This window comes from Petaurus breviceps, unplaced genomic scaffold (genome assembly GCF_028583685.1).
Source record: "Petaurus breviceps papuanus isolate PSGF00001 unplaced genomic scaffold, PetGlider_PUasm1.0 173, whole genome shotgun sequence".
Classification (NCBI taxonomy): domain Eukaryota; kingdom Metazoa; phylum Chordata; class Mammalia; order Diprotodontia; family Petauridae; genus Petaurus; species Petaurus breviceps.
In genome coordinates, this window is record NW_027185759.1 from 8,560,574 (window position 1) to 8,576,242 (window position 15,669).

The 15,669-nt window shown below is 50.3% G+C and overlaps 1 protein-coding gene and 1 long non-coding RNA gene across 13 annotated transcripts in view; one reads left to right on the forward strand and one right to left on the reverse strand.

Moving 5' to 3' along the window:
• The window catches only part of LPP (LIM domain containing preferred translocation partner in lipoma), a 704,807-nt gene that overhangs the window by 688,682 nt on the left and 456 nt on the right, over positions 1–15,669 (reverse strand). For 7 of the 12 annotated variants that reach the window (XM_069083316.1, XM_069083323.1, XM_069083322.1 and 4 more), the window contains exon 1: positions 14,934–15,072. The exons of 1 other annotated variant lie outside the window; for it this stretch is intronic. The gene's annotated coding sequence lies outside the window, so the exon portion shown is untranslated. Of the gene's footprint in view, positions 1–14,669; positions 14,768–14,933; positions 15,130–15,669 lie in introns of those variants that run through there. 4 more of the 12 variants (XM_069083330.1, XM_069083328.1, XM_069083326.1 and 1 more) reach the window with 3 other exon arrangements.
• The window catches only part of LOC138157661 (uncharacterized), a 3,549-nt gene continuing 2,808 nt past the window's right edge, over positions 14,929–15,669 (forward strand). Inside the window, exon 1 of the long non-coding RNA XR_011167429.1 lies at positions 14,929–15,067. This is a non-coding gene — a long non-coding RNA (uncharacterized lncRNA). The remainder of the gene's footprint in view (positions 15,068–15,669) is intronic.

The following is a 15,669-nucleotide window of genomic DNA, read 5'->3' on the forward strand; positions in this document are numbered from 1 at the left end:
TAGCTGCCCAATAATGCTATAAGGTTTGTAAAAGTTTCACAAACATCTCTTTCAAGCTTCATAACAATCCTGCAAAATAAGGGCTAGGGGTCTCATTGGACCCATTTTAAAGATGAGGAGACTGAGCTACAACCCTAGGCAGGCATGAGGACTGGCTGAAGGACCTGGGGGTGTCTGATCTAAAGAAACAAACTCAGGGGAGCATCACAGCTGCTCCAAGTACTTGAAGGCTAGGAGAGGAAAGAGGGACTCAGCTTGCTCTGTTCAGCCCCAGATAGAGCCAGGAAAAATGCTATGAAGTTCAAAGAGATCTAAAAGAATTTCCTAAGAATTAGAATTGCCCCCAAAATTATATGGACTGCCCTGAGAGATGGCGGGTACACCCTCACCAGGGCATGTTATAACCAAGATTCCTTCCAGGCACAAGCTGGCCCAGGTGACCGCTGAGGCCCCTCTCAACCAGAGGTCCACTACTGTGACTATCAGGTACCACTGTATGCATTTTACAGATCAGGAACCTGAGGCTCAGCAAACCTGGGGGTTCATCATTCCCATTGTTCAGATGAGGAAGCCGAAGTTAAGGTCACACAGCTCGCCCACAGTGACACTGCTGCTGAGGTCCATTCTAGTAAATGTTGGACATGGGATTTGGATCTACGCCTTCCTCACTCTATTTGCCACCTGTCTCTAGAAAGTTTATCGGATACTAGAAAACCTAGAAGACAGCCATAACTCACTTTCCCCATTCCCCGGAGCCGCATTATTTAGGGCATTTTTATAACTCCCCCCACCTAGTTTTGCTAACTTCTAGGATGTCTCCAATCTTGAAGAGCACTGAAAACATTGACAAACATTCTTAGAACAAGAGTGGCCTGAATTTGCTTTCAATTAAAAAATAAGCATTTGTCACTAAGAAAAATTCCAGTAGAGGCTGCAGCAATGGAATGAGGAATCACCTCTACTGTTTTCTAGAGAGAGCCCTACTGCAGATGCAATGTTCCATTCTGTTAACCCAGGAAAGCACTAGGCAAATATGAGCTGATGGAGATTAGCCTTCTTAATGTACTGGTTTTTATACAAGGCTGTTGGGAGATGCACAATCTCTCTTATCAAGCCAACAAGCAAGCTGAGTGAGCCACCAGAAATCAATCAATGCCCCAGCCTAGCGGCATCATAGCCCAATATCTATAGTCTGCATTTCATTCTGACCCAACTAGAGGGGGAGATGGGGAGGGCTGCTTCCAGCACCCGCTTTTGCAGAGATAAAGAGTAACCACTGCACCAGCTGATTAGACAGTGACTTAGATGAGAGCTGTCTCAGCTGGAAAGAGAGGTCAGAGGGGCTTTGCACAAATAAGGAACTCATTGGGGTGGGGGGGAGGAGGAGAAGAAACCTGCTTAAAGAGGTGTTCAAAATGGAACTCAGCCAAGAAGCAGGTAGCTAGTTTAAAGTTCTGAACTCTCTCTCTCTCTCTCTCCCCCTCTCCCTCTGTCTCTGTCTCCCCACATTCACACATATATAAACATATACATATACACACATATGTATGCATGCATACATACACACATGCATATATACATTCATGCATGTTTCCTCTCCATTCACATGTGTATTTATGTAAATGTACACATGCACCTATATCTACATATATCTATGATATGTCTTACAAGAATCCAACCAAAAAGCATCCATTACTTATTTGTCAGGTATTGGACTAAACCAAGAAAAAAGAAAACATTTCCTATCTTCTTTTAGCAAACCAGGATTTACCCAAATAATCACATTTAAAATCTATACAAGATAAACACAAGGTAAAAACCACAGTTGGTGTGTAGGAGTGCCCTAGCAGCTGGTGAGCTCAGGAAAGGCTTTGGGTAGAAAGCAATTGTATGGACATTCTGAATTAGCAAATAGTATGAATTAAAGATTACTTTTAAAGAAATGTATTTGTATCAATTTAATTTATCTGTCATACCATAAGCTACTGGCTATCACATATGGCTTAGACAGTCAACTAGACCCAACTGACAAATGCCTAAGTATTGCTGTTTCTGTTTAATGCCCAGAATCTTTCTCTGAAACAAAAGCCTGTGTCTTTTTTTAACACTAACTTTCTTCTACTGACAATCTGTGGATGGCTCCTGAGATGCAGGATGCGATGAGGCAGGGCTCCCTAAATGCCACTGGAAAGGTGCATGGTGGGTGGAAGCAGACTGCAACATGTTACAACCAAAGCACTGACCATAAGGAGCAAAGGTCAGTGTTGGAAAAATGTACCATGGAAACAAAAGATGAGGGAAAGTGAGAGAAAACCTACGTGTGGCCCATGGGACCCATTGGTAGCGGTATCAAAGGACTCTTGGCGTGTTTGCTACCCTTCTTGACCCCCCATTCCCAGCCTGGCCAAGAGGGACTGATGGAAGGAGGAGTAGGGCTGAGGGGCAGACGATCCCGTCGATGAATCACGGAAGAGAGCTCCCCACAATGAGCTCACAGACCTAGCCAAGGCACCTTTGCGATCTGCCTGGTGGAGGCATAGAAAGATGGCTGCAAACAGCCTTGGAAACAATTTGTCCTCTTATCTGGAAACAAGCCCCAAAGATTTCAATGATTAAGTGAGCCCTGGGCCCAGGGACCTCACAAAGGTGAGCTTGAGCCTTGGCTCATCCACAGGATTTCCTGGGATTGCTTACCCACTCTGGGGTGCACAGGTGGTGGCAAGTGTCTGAATCAGTAAGGAATTATGGGTAACAGAAGATGTTCTCAGACCTCCAGCTCTCGTTGATTCCTCCCAGCACACTGTGATTCCAGTCTGCATTCACAGACTGATCCTCAGAAGAGAATGAATGAAGCCTGCAATAGGGTTCCTCCAATTCACAGTGCATCACATTAAGACCAGAAAATGGTTCAGACTCTGAGTTAGAAGACAGAGGTAAGAAATCTAGCAGAAAAAAAATGCTGGCTTTGGGGTCACAGGACCTGGCTCCATATCCTGCCTTTGACTCTTCTACTGCAGTGGTCTCAGGCAAGTCACAGCCTCAGTTTCCCTACATGTAAAATGAGGATATTAGATGAGAGGATTTCTAAGTTCGCTAACAGCTTTAGACCTGTGATCCATGACCTATGACCACTGATATCCTGTGGGGCTTCAGGTCTTTTCCCCATAAAATATCCCATCAACAGTTAGATCCTGCAAGAGAGCTGACTCATTCCTGCATGGACCTTATCATTCTGGAATCTCTCCTCTCAAATCCATCTGATATTCAGGCAACACCGGGCAATCCCAGTGGGCCTCCCACATCACACCCTCTCTCCCTCTCCACCAAGGCTCTTCCAGACCTTCTCATCCCTCCTCAAACACACTATGGCTCCCCCTCTCTACTTTCTCACCTAAGAACTTACCTCCTACTTTACAGAAAGAATGGAGGTCACTCTTCTGGAGGCCTCACCTCCTAGCACTCGGATGCCTTCTGTCTTTCTCTACTCCTTCACCCCCTCAAAGAACAAGGTGGTCTCAGTGCTTACCAAGGCTGACCCCTCCATCTACTCAAGCAATCCATTCCCTGCCATTTATTGACGTGGTGTTGGTCAGTCATTTCACTCATGTCTGATTTTCCATGACCCACTTTGGGATTTTCTTGGCAAAGATGCTAGAGTGGTTTGCCATTCCCTTCTCCAACTCATTTTATTGATGAGGAAACTGAGGCAAACTGAGTTAAGTGACTTGCCCAGGGTCACACAGCTACTAAGTGTCTGAGGCCAGATTTGAATTTAGGAAGATGAGTCATCCTGACTCTCTTGGGTGCACCACCAACCACTTCTTGATCCAAAAAGAGGCTAAAATGGAGCATAAGAAGAGGGGTGGGGAGGAAGAGGGCATGCGCCTGACCCAGGGACCCTACTTCCCGGCTTTCTTTGAGCAACCAAAGACAAACATCGGTATCCTCTGGTGTCTTCCACTGTTGTCTGCCGGCAGGGAGCACAAAGCGTGCCCGGCCTGGATTCCTAACAGGCTGCGGAAGCACAAGTTTTCACAGGATCTCCAGAGCTGAGATGATTCTCTTACAGGTCTGGGCAAAGCCTGCTTCTCTGCACCAACTCAGCCAAGTTTGGAAAGGCTCATTGGCACCCCCCATCTCTGAGTCTTTGAAAATGGCCCCCCAACCCCTCATGGGGAATCCCCTACCTGCTCACCTCCTCCTGATGGAATGAATCCCTTCCTTCCTTAAAAGCAGAGCTGGGCTGGCCCCTCTTCCAGGACTGATTTCTCCTCTCAATGAGCCAGCACACATCTCTATCTGCATAGTGGCTCCCCTCATAGATAGCAGCCGCCTCCCTTTCCTCTCTGTATCCCTCAGAGACACAGCACAGTGGCCATCACACAACTGGCACTTAATAAGTGTTTGCTGATTGACTGGTTGATTGATTGCATCCCAGAGCCTGGCTCAGGGCCCTACATATCCTCCCCCCATCCCTTTGTCTTTCCCAATGAAGAAACTCTTTCTACCAACAGAGATTGGCCCCTTCTGTACAATTTACAGCTTCAGACAGTGATCTGGGACCCTGAGAAAAGCGAAGGGCCTTGGTTCAGTCACTCTGCCTCATGCATAGTAGGTGCTTATAATTAGATCAGACCACGGCTACTCTCAGAGCCCATCTGCCAAGTCATAAAGGAGCAGCTCCTGTGTTGATGGTGGAGAGGGCCATCCCGCTATGATCCCATATGCTTGGAGGAATTAGGTCCAAATAATCAATTATGTTCATGTCATACTTTGGTTTTCCCCACTAGAAGACTGCAAGACAGGTAGAATTAGATATTATTGTCCCCATTTTTCCAATGAGGGCACCATGGAATGGAGAGGTTGGGTAATGTGCTTATGGTCACAGCTAGTACATGTCAAGCCAGGATTTGAACCCAGACTTCCTGGTCCCCCACCACCACCTGCAATGCTCTGTCCATTCCATAATGTGGAATTATGCCTGCCCCCTTGCCAGAAGCAACTTCAGCTGTAAACTTGTCATGGCTAAGTCTAAAGGTTTGCACAGGGAAAAATCAAGTTCATCATTTTATATGTATGAAAGGGGACAAGCCTGGAGAGTAGAGATTGAAAAGATCTTGGAGGGGGGTGTGGACTCCAGCTCAATGAATCACCAGTGTTAAGTGGGAGCCTTGGGCAGCATTAAGGGGAGGCTGCACTCCCTGGAATAGGAAGGGTCTGTGCCAGTCAGACCTCATCAGGAGCACGGTGTTCATTAAGGAGTCATGAAGGACAGGAAATTGAAAAGCCAGGGAGTTTTTAGGGACGGCAATGGGATGGAGAAGGGCTGAGAGAGCACTGCATACAGGAAGGAGCTGAAATGACTGGGGATGTTTTACCTAGAGAAGAAAAGACTGGGGGAAGGGGGAAGGGGAAGGGGGAGGGAAGTCCTCAGCTATGTGAAGACTTGACATGTGGAAGACGGGCAGAGCAGGGAAGATGGAAAGAAGCACATTTGGGCTTTATACCAGCAACAATGTCCCTCTACAGATAGTGAACTCCCTGTCCTTGGAAGTCTTCAAGCAGAGCCAAGATGGTCACTTTTGTTCTGGACATTTTATGAGGATTCCTCTTATGGATGAGTGATGCTGGATGGTCCCAAGACCCCCCGCCACTAACTCTGACAGAACTTCCAAAGCCCCTGGTGGAAATTCTGTACATAAGCATACAGAGAACTCAGGAGGAAAAAAAAAAGGCTGAGGGTGGCAAAGGAGAGAGTTTCTGAGGTGAGGCACAGACCCACAGACCTCTCCCTCTCCTTCCCTCCCTCTCTCTCTCTCTGTGTCTCCCCTCTCTGCTTTCTCTCCTCCCTCCCCCCTCTCTTCTCCCTTTCTTCTCCTCTCAATTTTTCTCCTTCCCTCTTTCTCTCTTTCTTCTCCTTCCTCCCTCCCCCTCTCCAACCCCACCAAACTTCTTCAACTTTGCTTTCTCTAGTGACTCCCAAAGCACTGTGAGCAGGTGGGCAAGGAGATATACCTTCTATTTCCCATGCACCTGAATATTTAACCTCCACAATCAAGCCTCGGATAGAAATTCCACCTTCAATAAGGTGAGCACCCTCTAAACATCATAACCTGTATCTGCCTTTTAGGCAGGACACCACCAAACCCCAAGGATTTACCTATGAATAATAATTAGGAGGGTTAACAGGCTGGGCAAGGCCTGGTCTGTCTACTCTTAGGAGGGCCCGGTCCTATCTCCTACTCAAGCACAATGCAGGGATATGGCTTTACCTTCTCTTTGCATTCTGGCCCATTTCATTTGACTGAAGTGAAGATTCACTGGGAAAATGCCAGGGGCTCCCCACCTCCTTAAGAGAGGGGACAAACTCACAGGACAGAATGAGACCTGACTAGGGACAGACAGATGCAGACGTGTATGTACACACACACACACACACACACACACTTACATATATGTCTCACACATAAACATGGCCAACGCTGGAATTAAATCTACTTATTTGTTCTGAGTTTTATTTTTCTCTTCTTCAAATGAGGGAGAGGAATTAGATGGTTTTGTTAATTAAAAAAGAAAATTGAATAAAAAAAAGAAAAGGAAAATGATAGCGAGAAAATCTCTGTGCCTGAAGGCCCTTGGATGCTTGTGACTGTGAGGAGGAAGGGAGGTAGCCCCTCCCAGCTCCAGAGGACGGTGGATGATGCTCAGGTGATGCGGGATTGCCCGTGACCCAGCTAAAGATTGCAGCTCATAAAGGGCCACAAGCCCTCCAGCCCTGCAGGCAAGCACACCCCAAAGGAGACCAAGGAGTGAGCAGGAAAGTCAGCAGGCCTGGTGCCCAGGCCCACCAGGTACCGTGAGAGGCAGGGAAAGGAGAAGGGCCCTGATGGAGTGGACTCTCTCTTCAGAGGGTCTGGGGATTTAGGGGTGGAGAGGCCTTAGGGGATGCCTTCCCCAAAGCCCTCTTTGGGAGGACACTGAGGCATGGAGAGCAGAGGGACTTTCCCAAGGCCATACAACTGGTTAGTGGAAGAGATGAGATCTCAGCCCACCTTGCTCACTGCAAATAACCCAACATAGGGCAAATGACCATCTGAACCAATGGAGAGAATATCAGAATGACTGTAATCCCTGGGGTCAGCTTTCCCTGCAGCAAGAGTCAGGCATGGCTGTCCAAGTCTTAGTCTTCCCTCTGGGACTCAGTTTAGTCATCTATAAAATGGGGGTTTGGACTCAACACCCACCAGTCCCTTTCCATGTCTAAATCCAAGGTCCTATAAGACTATTACTGACATTCTAAGCCTCTGCTGACGTCTTCCTGGGGCATGGAACTCACACCAAGTCACAATGGCAGTGTCAGAGTTAGCAGAGTTAGCAGCCCTGCCCACCATCAGTGAGTCTAAGCTGCATCTCTACAAGATAGGTCTCTAAAACCTGCAGCCTCTGCTGAGACCTCCAGCGAACAGGAACACCTTCACTCTCTCCTCTCAAAGCAGCCCTTCCCCTCTGGGATGGTTCTGATGGCCTAAATCTGCTCCCAGCAACCTTCCCCCTCACCAAATCCGAATCCCAACCTGAAGCTTGGCAGAGATGTGAGACGGAGATAGAAGAATAAGGAAGAGATGAAAAGGCAGGCAGGGCAACCGTTTTTCCATAAGAGAGGCTTTCATCTCCTTGTCTTTTTCAGAGATCCAACAGTGAGTGCTTCTGGCTCAGGCATGATAAAGCCCTCAGTAGGGATTCATGAGAAGCTGGAGCTGAAACCACTTCATCATCCAACCTTCCTGTCACTGCCCTCCTCAGTGAATGGCTCCTCGTTGGCTCTGGAATCTTCTTGGTTGGACATTTCCATTCCTTTCATGGCCTGGCCCCAATCTGCCTTTGTGGCTCCCTTCAGTCTAGTTCGTTCCATGCACAGTCTGGCTCTGCCCATCCGGACTGCCTCGGTGTCCCTCACATGCAGCATCCCCCTTCTCCTATCCAGGGCTTTTCACTGTTTTCCTCCTGCCTGCTGGAAAGCCCTCCCTTCTTACTGATGCTATACCGCAAACAACAGTGCTGGCCAACCTTGATGGCATTTCCCTACTCAGTGGGCTTCAATGGCAACATCCCATTACCATATGAAACACTCTGGTCTTCAAGCCCTTTCTGTGTGGCCCCTTCCTACCTTTCCAGTCTTTATACATCAACAAGAATGGCTGACATTTATACAGCACCATGTGCCAGATCCTGTGCTAAGCCCTTTACCATGATTGGCTCATTTCGCCTTCACCTCTTCACAGCTGAGATCTCCCATGCCCATGTCTTTGCACTGGCTGGCTTGCCTTCCTCATCTCCACCTCCTGGCTTCCCTGGCTTTCTTCAAAACTCAGTTCAAGTCATACCCTCCTCCAGAGGTCTGCTGATGTCACCTCAGTATGAAGCACCTGCGCTAAGCACTTTCCCTCTGGGATTACATTTGTCTTGTCTAGACCTTGTTTGTACAACATTGCATGGGTCTCCCCTATTAGACTGGGAGCTTTGGGGGAGGTAGGGATTGCTTTTTCCTTTCTTGGTATCCCCAGGGCTTAATATAGGGCCCGACACATAATAAGAGCTTGTTGACTGACTGACTGCTCCACACCCTACTGAAGTCTAGCAATAGGATTTCATTAGAAGGAGAGTTCATTACAGTCTTAAAAAGAAGGCCTGCCATGCATTCCTGCAGTATGCTGAGCTCACAAACATTCCAGAAGTCATCCTCACCACCCGCTAAGGGAGAGTCTCAAGGCAGAGCTAATTCTCCACTTAGGACTTCTGAGAAACTTCAGACTGACCCTGACCAGATCTTGCTTCAGTCAGTGACTGAACTGGGAAACTGAGCTTGGACATTGGACCCCCTGGACAAAGGGTCAAAGCCCAAGGGCTGTCTGAATTCCACAGGGGTTTTCTACCCTAGGCATGGCCTGTGCAAGGAGCATTTGCCACTTCCCTACCTGCCTTCAAAGTTTAAAAGCAGGATCAGGGGCTAAGATGTGAATGTCCAGAAACCAGAAGGCAGAAGAGATCATCCCCTACGTACCATGGGAGATCACATCCACTTTTGGTGGCCAGGGAAGGAACCCTTCACAAAGACTGCAGGTCTGTACTAGGCCTTCAAAGATGGCAGCAGGTTCCTAGGATCAAAGTTCCCAAGAGAAAGGGCGCTCAGAGATCCCTGAATTCAATCCTCTCCTCAGACCAAAGGATGGGGTAGGGAGTGGTTGGGCCTCGGTCACCCTCTAGGAAGAAGCACAGCCAGGACTCAAGCCCAGGGCCTCTGACTCCCAACCTAACATTGTTTCCATAGCCCCAACAAATATGCAGCAGCGTCTCACTTTGACATGGAAAGTATGTCACATTTGATTGTAGCCAAGCCTTGGAAGATGTATGATTTTAACAGGTGAGGCCATTCACAGACTCATTGCCTCTCAGTTGCTGATGAACATTTCCAAAGGAACACAGGGCCCAGGACCCATGCCAGACCCAATGATGGAACAGGCCCTGCCTTCAAGGAGCAGACATTCTGGGGGGGGGGGGTTGGGGGGGGGTGTGGAAGGGATGGGGGGGGGGGAGGAGGGGGGGAAGGAAGTAGGGCACAGTTTCCACACACAAAAGCAAAGACCAGAAAATTGGAGGAGGAAGAGACCACTAAAGACTGCAAGAATCAAGCCAGGCTTCTCAGAGGCACCTCAGGCATCCAGGTTCAACCTGGAAGGGCATTGGAGGTGAGGAAGGAAGGCTCTGAGTGGAAGGGAAAATGGGCCAGAGATAGCAACAGGAGCTTTTGCAGGAGCCAGAAGGGGAAGGGCCTCACACACTGGGCCAAAGAGACAAGTGTCTCCTCCTGGGCCTCTGTAAATCAAGGGACTTGGGCTAGAAGAGTTCTAAGGCAGCTTCCTTCCAAGTCTAAATCCGGGGATGCTGAGATCCTGTGATCCCGGGAGGAGAAAAGTCAGGAAGCATCTAAAGAGGGAGGGAGACAGCCAAACCCGGAGCATCCTGTACAAAATGATCAGAAGTAAACACTGAATGCCCTCTGAAAGGTACCCAAGGCAGGGACAAGGCATGGCTCTGAGGCACCAATGGGCAGAACATGCTTTCCTCTTCTTGGCTCAGAGGTGGTGATCTATGGGAGTGGAATGAGGCCTTCCTCGCCAGACGCAGCCGAGGCATTGGTTTGTTTGGCTTCACAGTGCATTTCTTTGTTATAAGGGAAGCTTGTGTGTGTTGGGGAGAGGGGGATGATGAAGAGTCACATGGAATGTCAATGATGTCAGGAGAAATTAGCAGCAATATTTGTTTAAAAGAAAAGCGTTAAATTGACTTTCATGTCATGTTCTGCTGTGTGCATGACAATGTTTTTTTTCTTTTCTTGTTTCGTATTTAGGCTTAAAATGAATGAATGAATACATAAATACCTTTTTTTTTCTCTAAAGAAAAAAGAAAACTACTTGGAAGTCATGTCCTGAATCAGCAGATAGAGAAGTCTGTCTGGAATGGCAGGCTGAAGTTAGAACTGGGGCGGAAGCAGGGGGCATTGCCAGCCCAAGGGGCTGCATCCGAGCCCACTCCCAGAGCCGTGGCTGCCAGCCCTGGCAGCTCTCCTCACTCTCCCCTTTCCTCTGCCCCCACACAAGCCCTCAGGGGCAGCCAAAACATATGCCTTCTGCTGTCTGACCCCAGACCTACCCACCACCCAGAGGAAACAGGATACTGAAGAAAGCAACTAGAAATACCTATGGATTCCATTGTTGTATTAGTCCTTTGGGAAAGGAAGAGGCATAAAGAGGCCATCAAAGGAAAGTCTTAACCAAAAGGAAACTTGGTCCACCATGCCTTCTGGGCAGAGGCTAGGCAGCCTCCAGGTCCTGCCCCACTGGTCTCCACCCAATGTCAAGAGATAGGGAGGGCGGCCCGAGCCCTTTGGGTGATGGACTCCTCTCTGCCAGATGAGTGGGAAGCCATGAACCAGAGTAGTGTAGGAGGTGAAGGCCCAAGTGGCTTCTCTCTGCATCCATGGAAGGAATTAAATGAGAGGGCAGAGGCATGGAGGAGGAAGGGAGAGGCTGGTCAGCTTTTCATTCCCGTGGCTGTATAGCATCTAACTTCTTGATTAGCCATTGGCAAAAGGTTAAGTCAGCAGTGCTGTGGGGATGGACTGAGTGACAGGAGTCAGAGTCCACTTGGTTTTGAATTCTAGTCTTCATTCTGTATTGGCCAGGGGGCCATGACAGGTTAGGCCCTTTACCTGTCCGTGCCTCAGTGTCCTCATCTGGCAATCTTGCAACATCTCTGCCTTCTGGTGAAGGGAGCACTTCTAATATAAGACTAGCTAGTCTCACACCCCTATTTTACATGTGAAGAAACTGAGGCCCGAGGAGAGGAAATTCCCCTAGGTCAGGCCAGGGCAGGATTCTGCCAATCTGTAAAGGGCTACATATTCATTTCCTTAAATTGTTGTTCTTACAACTGCTATTAATGCATGTAATAATGGTCCTGCCACCTCCCACCCATTCTAAGTGATTGGATTTCTCCTTTCTTCAGTTCCACTTGCTAAGGGAACGGAAAAGAACGTTACTTTTAGCTTCAGCAAAACATAATTAGAAAGTTAAGTCTACCACAAAAATCATAGTTTGTGCCAGCACTAAATATACATGGTTAATGAATTGTCCACCCTGCCCTAGCCCCTTTCTCCCCACACTGAACTATTGTTTGCAACAGCCTCTGGAGTTACCAACCTTCAATTCCTCCCCTTGCCCAGTCATCCGGGACATCTGCTGCCAGCTCAATTGGCCTGAATCGCAATTTCCATCTTTTCCTGCAGAACTCAAAAGTCTCCCAAGGTTCCCCATTGCCTGCAGGATGAAGGCCAGTCTCCTGGGTCGGGCTTTCCCATCCTTCTGGAACCTGGACTTACCATACCTTTTTAACCTCATCTGCCGTGGCTTTGCTCCTAGGATTCTCTGTGCTGGCGAGCGGGAATCTCCTCTCTCTGCCTTCAGCCTAGCCAGCACCTGCCCAGTCCCAAACCTTTGCTCAGGCTATACCCCAACCTGTGGTGCCACTTCTCTCCTTCACCTAGGCTTCAATTCCCACCTCTAACCCTGGCATTCTGGATGCCCACAAACCTCACTGCCTGACCTCACATGCTACATAGTAGACTTCTTGCATAAAACATTCATGTTGGCAGTGTTACGTCGTTGCTAAATTGTTTCAAACTTATATATCTTCTCTCTGGGGCCAGCCTCAAAGACTCTGGGAATCAGTTTTATGTAAGCGGCCAAAGTCTCAGCTTATAAACACTTCCTCCCCATGATAAGCTTCTTGAGGACAGGGACTGGCACAATACTGAAGCTGACCATTTAAAAATTAACCCTAACGTTGCTACTCTCAATTTTCCATTGGAATTTTTCTCAGATTCTTCATCATCATGGAGGTGACATCAATTTCTCAACAACTAAGCCAGGCTCCCTGTTAAGTCCAGGAATCACAATCAGCTTCTCCAGCCGGTATTTAAAGCCTTTCCCAACTGCTCCCCCAAACCTTTCCCGCTTTTCTCCTCCACACATTCTATAGGCCACTCAAATTAGCCTTGTACTCTTCCTCATACACACTACACCATCTCCCACCTCCCTACCTTTGACCTGCCTCTTTCCATTACCTGGAATGTACATGCTGCTCAACTGTCTCTGGGTATCATTGCATTCAAAGCTCACCTGAAAAACCAATGGCCTAACTCAGCCCTCCTCTCAGCTTCTTCTGCCTTTCCCCCCACCTGCAGGAGGGCTCAGAAACCTGTGGTGTGACCTTTCCTTTTTTTTTTTTTTTTTATTCCTGGTTTCCTTTGCAATCCTATATATTTTATTTTTTTCCATCTAAAGGTATTATTTTGAGGAGCCCATAAGTTTCACCAGACCACAAAAAGGGTGTACAACACAAGTTTACAAATCCCAGGTTCTGAGGAATTTTTAGATCTTTTAGTCAGATCCCAGAGATCAGGTAGGGATTGCTTCATTTCTGTCCCAGTTTCCCTAGCTCCCATCAGAGTAGATAATAAATGCCTGTGGACTGGCTGATTGAGGATGGGCCAGGCAATGGACTTTGGATCTGTCCAAGGAGATCTTTCCTTTCTGAGACTTCTAGCAGCTGCAGGCCCTTGGTAAGGAGGATGAATTTTCTTACCTACTGAACTCACCAAGCCATCTATCTAGGGAAGGACCAGGACCAGAGTGAAGGTAGGGGATATTAGAATGCATTCATGAATACCCTAGACTCTGAAGTGAATAGGGCCCCTCCCCCACAGACACAATCTTGAACATTCTAGATTCCAGAGGTGAATAAGCACCGCCCACCCCCATACTTCTCTTCACAGTGGGTCATTGTAGCCACCAGACTCAAGCTCAAGAAACTTAGATGTCAAAGATTTAGAGGTGGTCTAGGACTTGCCCCAGGAATGTTTCTATCTTAACTACACCCCAAATAGGATTCGATAATAATGTATACTAGGGGATATGCTCCCCAAGAACTGAAAGCCATGATTCTATCCATCTATAGTGCCAATGGAATATGTTAGCTGTTCCATTGGAATGACTGGATAAAGGCCCAAATTAGATTCTTTCAAGTCTTTTGTTGATCTCTGACCCCAAAGAGGTTCCCTAAGTGCACAGTGAGAGGAGGGAGGGGAACGGAAGTGTCCAGCAGAAATGTGTCCCTTTTTTCTAGGCACCCAGAGCGATGCACCGAAGGAGTGAATTTTGGCTATGGACAGAGGAGGTGAGAACAAACCCACTGAGCAGATGTGGTGCTTACCCAAAGGGTCTGGCTGAGGATCCCTGAAGTAAAACCAGCACAAGTCACTTCTCTGATTTAACTGTAGCCAAAAACTCATCAGCCAACATGAAAGGGCAAATGTCAAGGAGCAGAGGACACACAGAGTCACTAATGCCTTAGTGTGAATTAGTTTTATTAAGGGGTGGAGAACAGGCAGAGGAAAAGGGAGGACAGTAGGGAAGGCAAGAGGGAACCTAGGTGGTGTTCTAGGACTGATCTGAACCCGGCATCCCTCCAGAGCCGAGTTCTAGGCTGGAATTCTCAGACTTTCTTTATCTTAGATGTGACCCAGGCTGAAGCCGTCCCCGATCACAGACACCGAGCCCGACCCCTGCATTTTACAGGCAAGGACCAGAATCCAACACTGAAGGGACCCCAGACCAAGGCCGGAGAGAGCCGACAGCAGGGTGAGGATTTGAACCCAGGTCCACATGGGCAGCCTCCTCTGCCCTCGGGCATGGGCGAGGTCCTGCCCAGACAGCGCTGGAGAAAGCCGCCCCGCCCACTAAGGACCCCAGAACGCAGCCACCCTTCCCTGCCCAGCCTGCCCTCCCCGGAGCCCTCGGGCCCTGGAGCGAACTTCCCGGAATGCAGCCATCCTGCTCCCCCACCCGCCACCCCGGCCGGGGACAGGAGCCGGGGGGCCGAAGGCTGCCTCGGAGGCCCAGGTGCGGCGGCCGGGCCGGGGTGGCCTCGCCCCGGGAGCCGCGCGGCCCGGACTGCACGGGAGTGGGGGGGGGGGGGGCCGGCCGGAGGGAGGGAGGGAGGGGACGGGGAGAGACCGGAGGGGAAGGGGGAGCTGGGGCTGGCAACAATACCTCGCCGGGGAGGAGGCGGCCCGAGAGACGGCGGCAGCGGCGGTGAGAGGAGGAGGAAGAGGAGGAGGCGGCGGGGGAGGGGAGCGGAGGAGGGGGTGGTGCCCGGGCGGCACCCGGGGCTCCCCCTCCCCCCACCGTCCCCCGCCTTCCAGGGGGCAGCGCTCGCCGCCGTGCCCCCGTCCGTGGCAGGCCAGCCCGGGCAGGCGCGGCGCCCCGGCCGCCCCTGGGCACCGGCCGTGCGTCCCGGCCACAGCCCGCCCTTACCTTGCCGTGCACGCCGGCCTCCGCCCGCTCTATCCGAGCTACTTAGTCCCGGGGAACCTCACCCGAGGCCGGGGAGCAAACCCCCGGCGAAAAAGTGAAACTTGGGCGGGCGAGCCGAGCCCGAGCCGCCGCTGGTTGGTGCCTTCTCCCCTCCTTCCTTCCTTCCCCCCCTCCCCATCCCATCCCGTCCCATCCCTCCCCACCCCCTCCCCCCGTCTCCCGGGCTGAGAGTGCCCGGAGCGCTGGGGGCTGACGTCAGGGCCCCGAATTCCTGACTTTCTTTCCCCTCGGCAGATTTGTCCTTGTAAGGGCTGGAGAAGGAGGGCGCCCCTGCCCGACCCGGCCCCGGAGCCGCGGGGGCCGGGAAAAGGGAGGGGGTGCGGGGGGGAGGTGGCTGTGGAAGCTGCAGCCCATGGCCTCCTCTGGAGGCAGAGAGGCTGGCCACCGAGCTTCCTGAGAGGAAGAGGAGGGGAGGCTGGCCACCGAGGAGGGAGGGAGAGGAGGGGAGGCTGGCCACCGAGGAGGGAGGAAGAGGAGGGAGGCTGGCCACCGAGGAGGGAGGGAGAGGAGGGGAGGCTGGCCACCGAGGAGGGAGGGAGAGGAGGGGAGGCTGGCCACCGAGGAGGGAGGGAGAGGAGGGAGGCTGGCCACCGAGGAGGGAGGGAGAGGAAGGCGCTGGCCCCGCAGCGAGAGAGGAGGAGGAGCAGGAGGAAGAGGAGGAGGAGGAAGAGGAGCT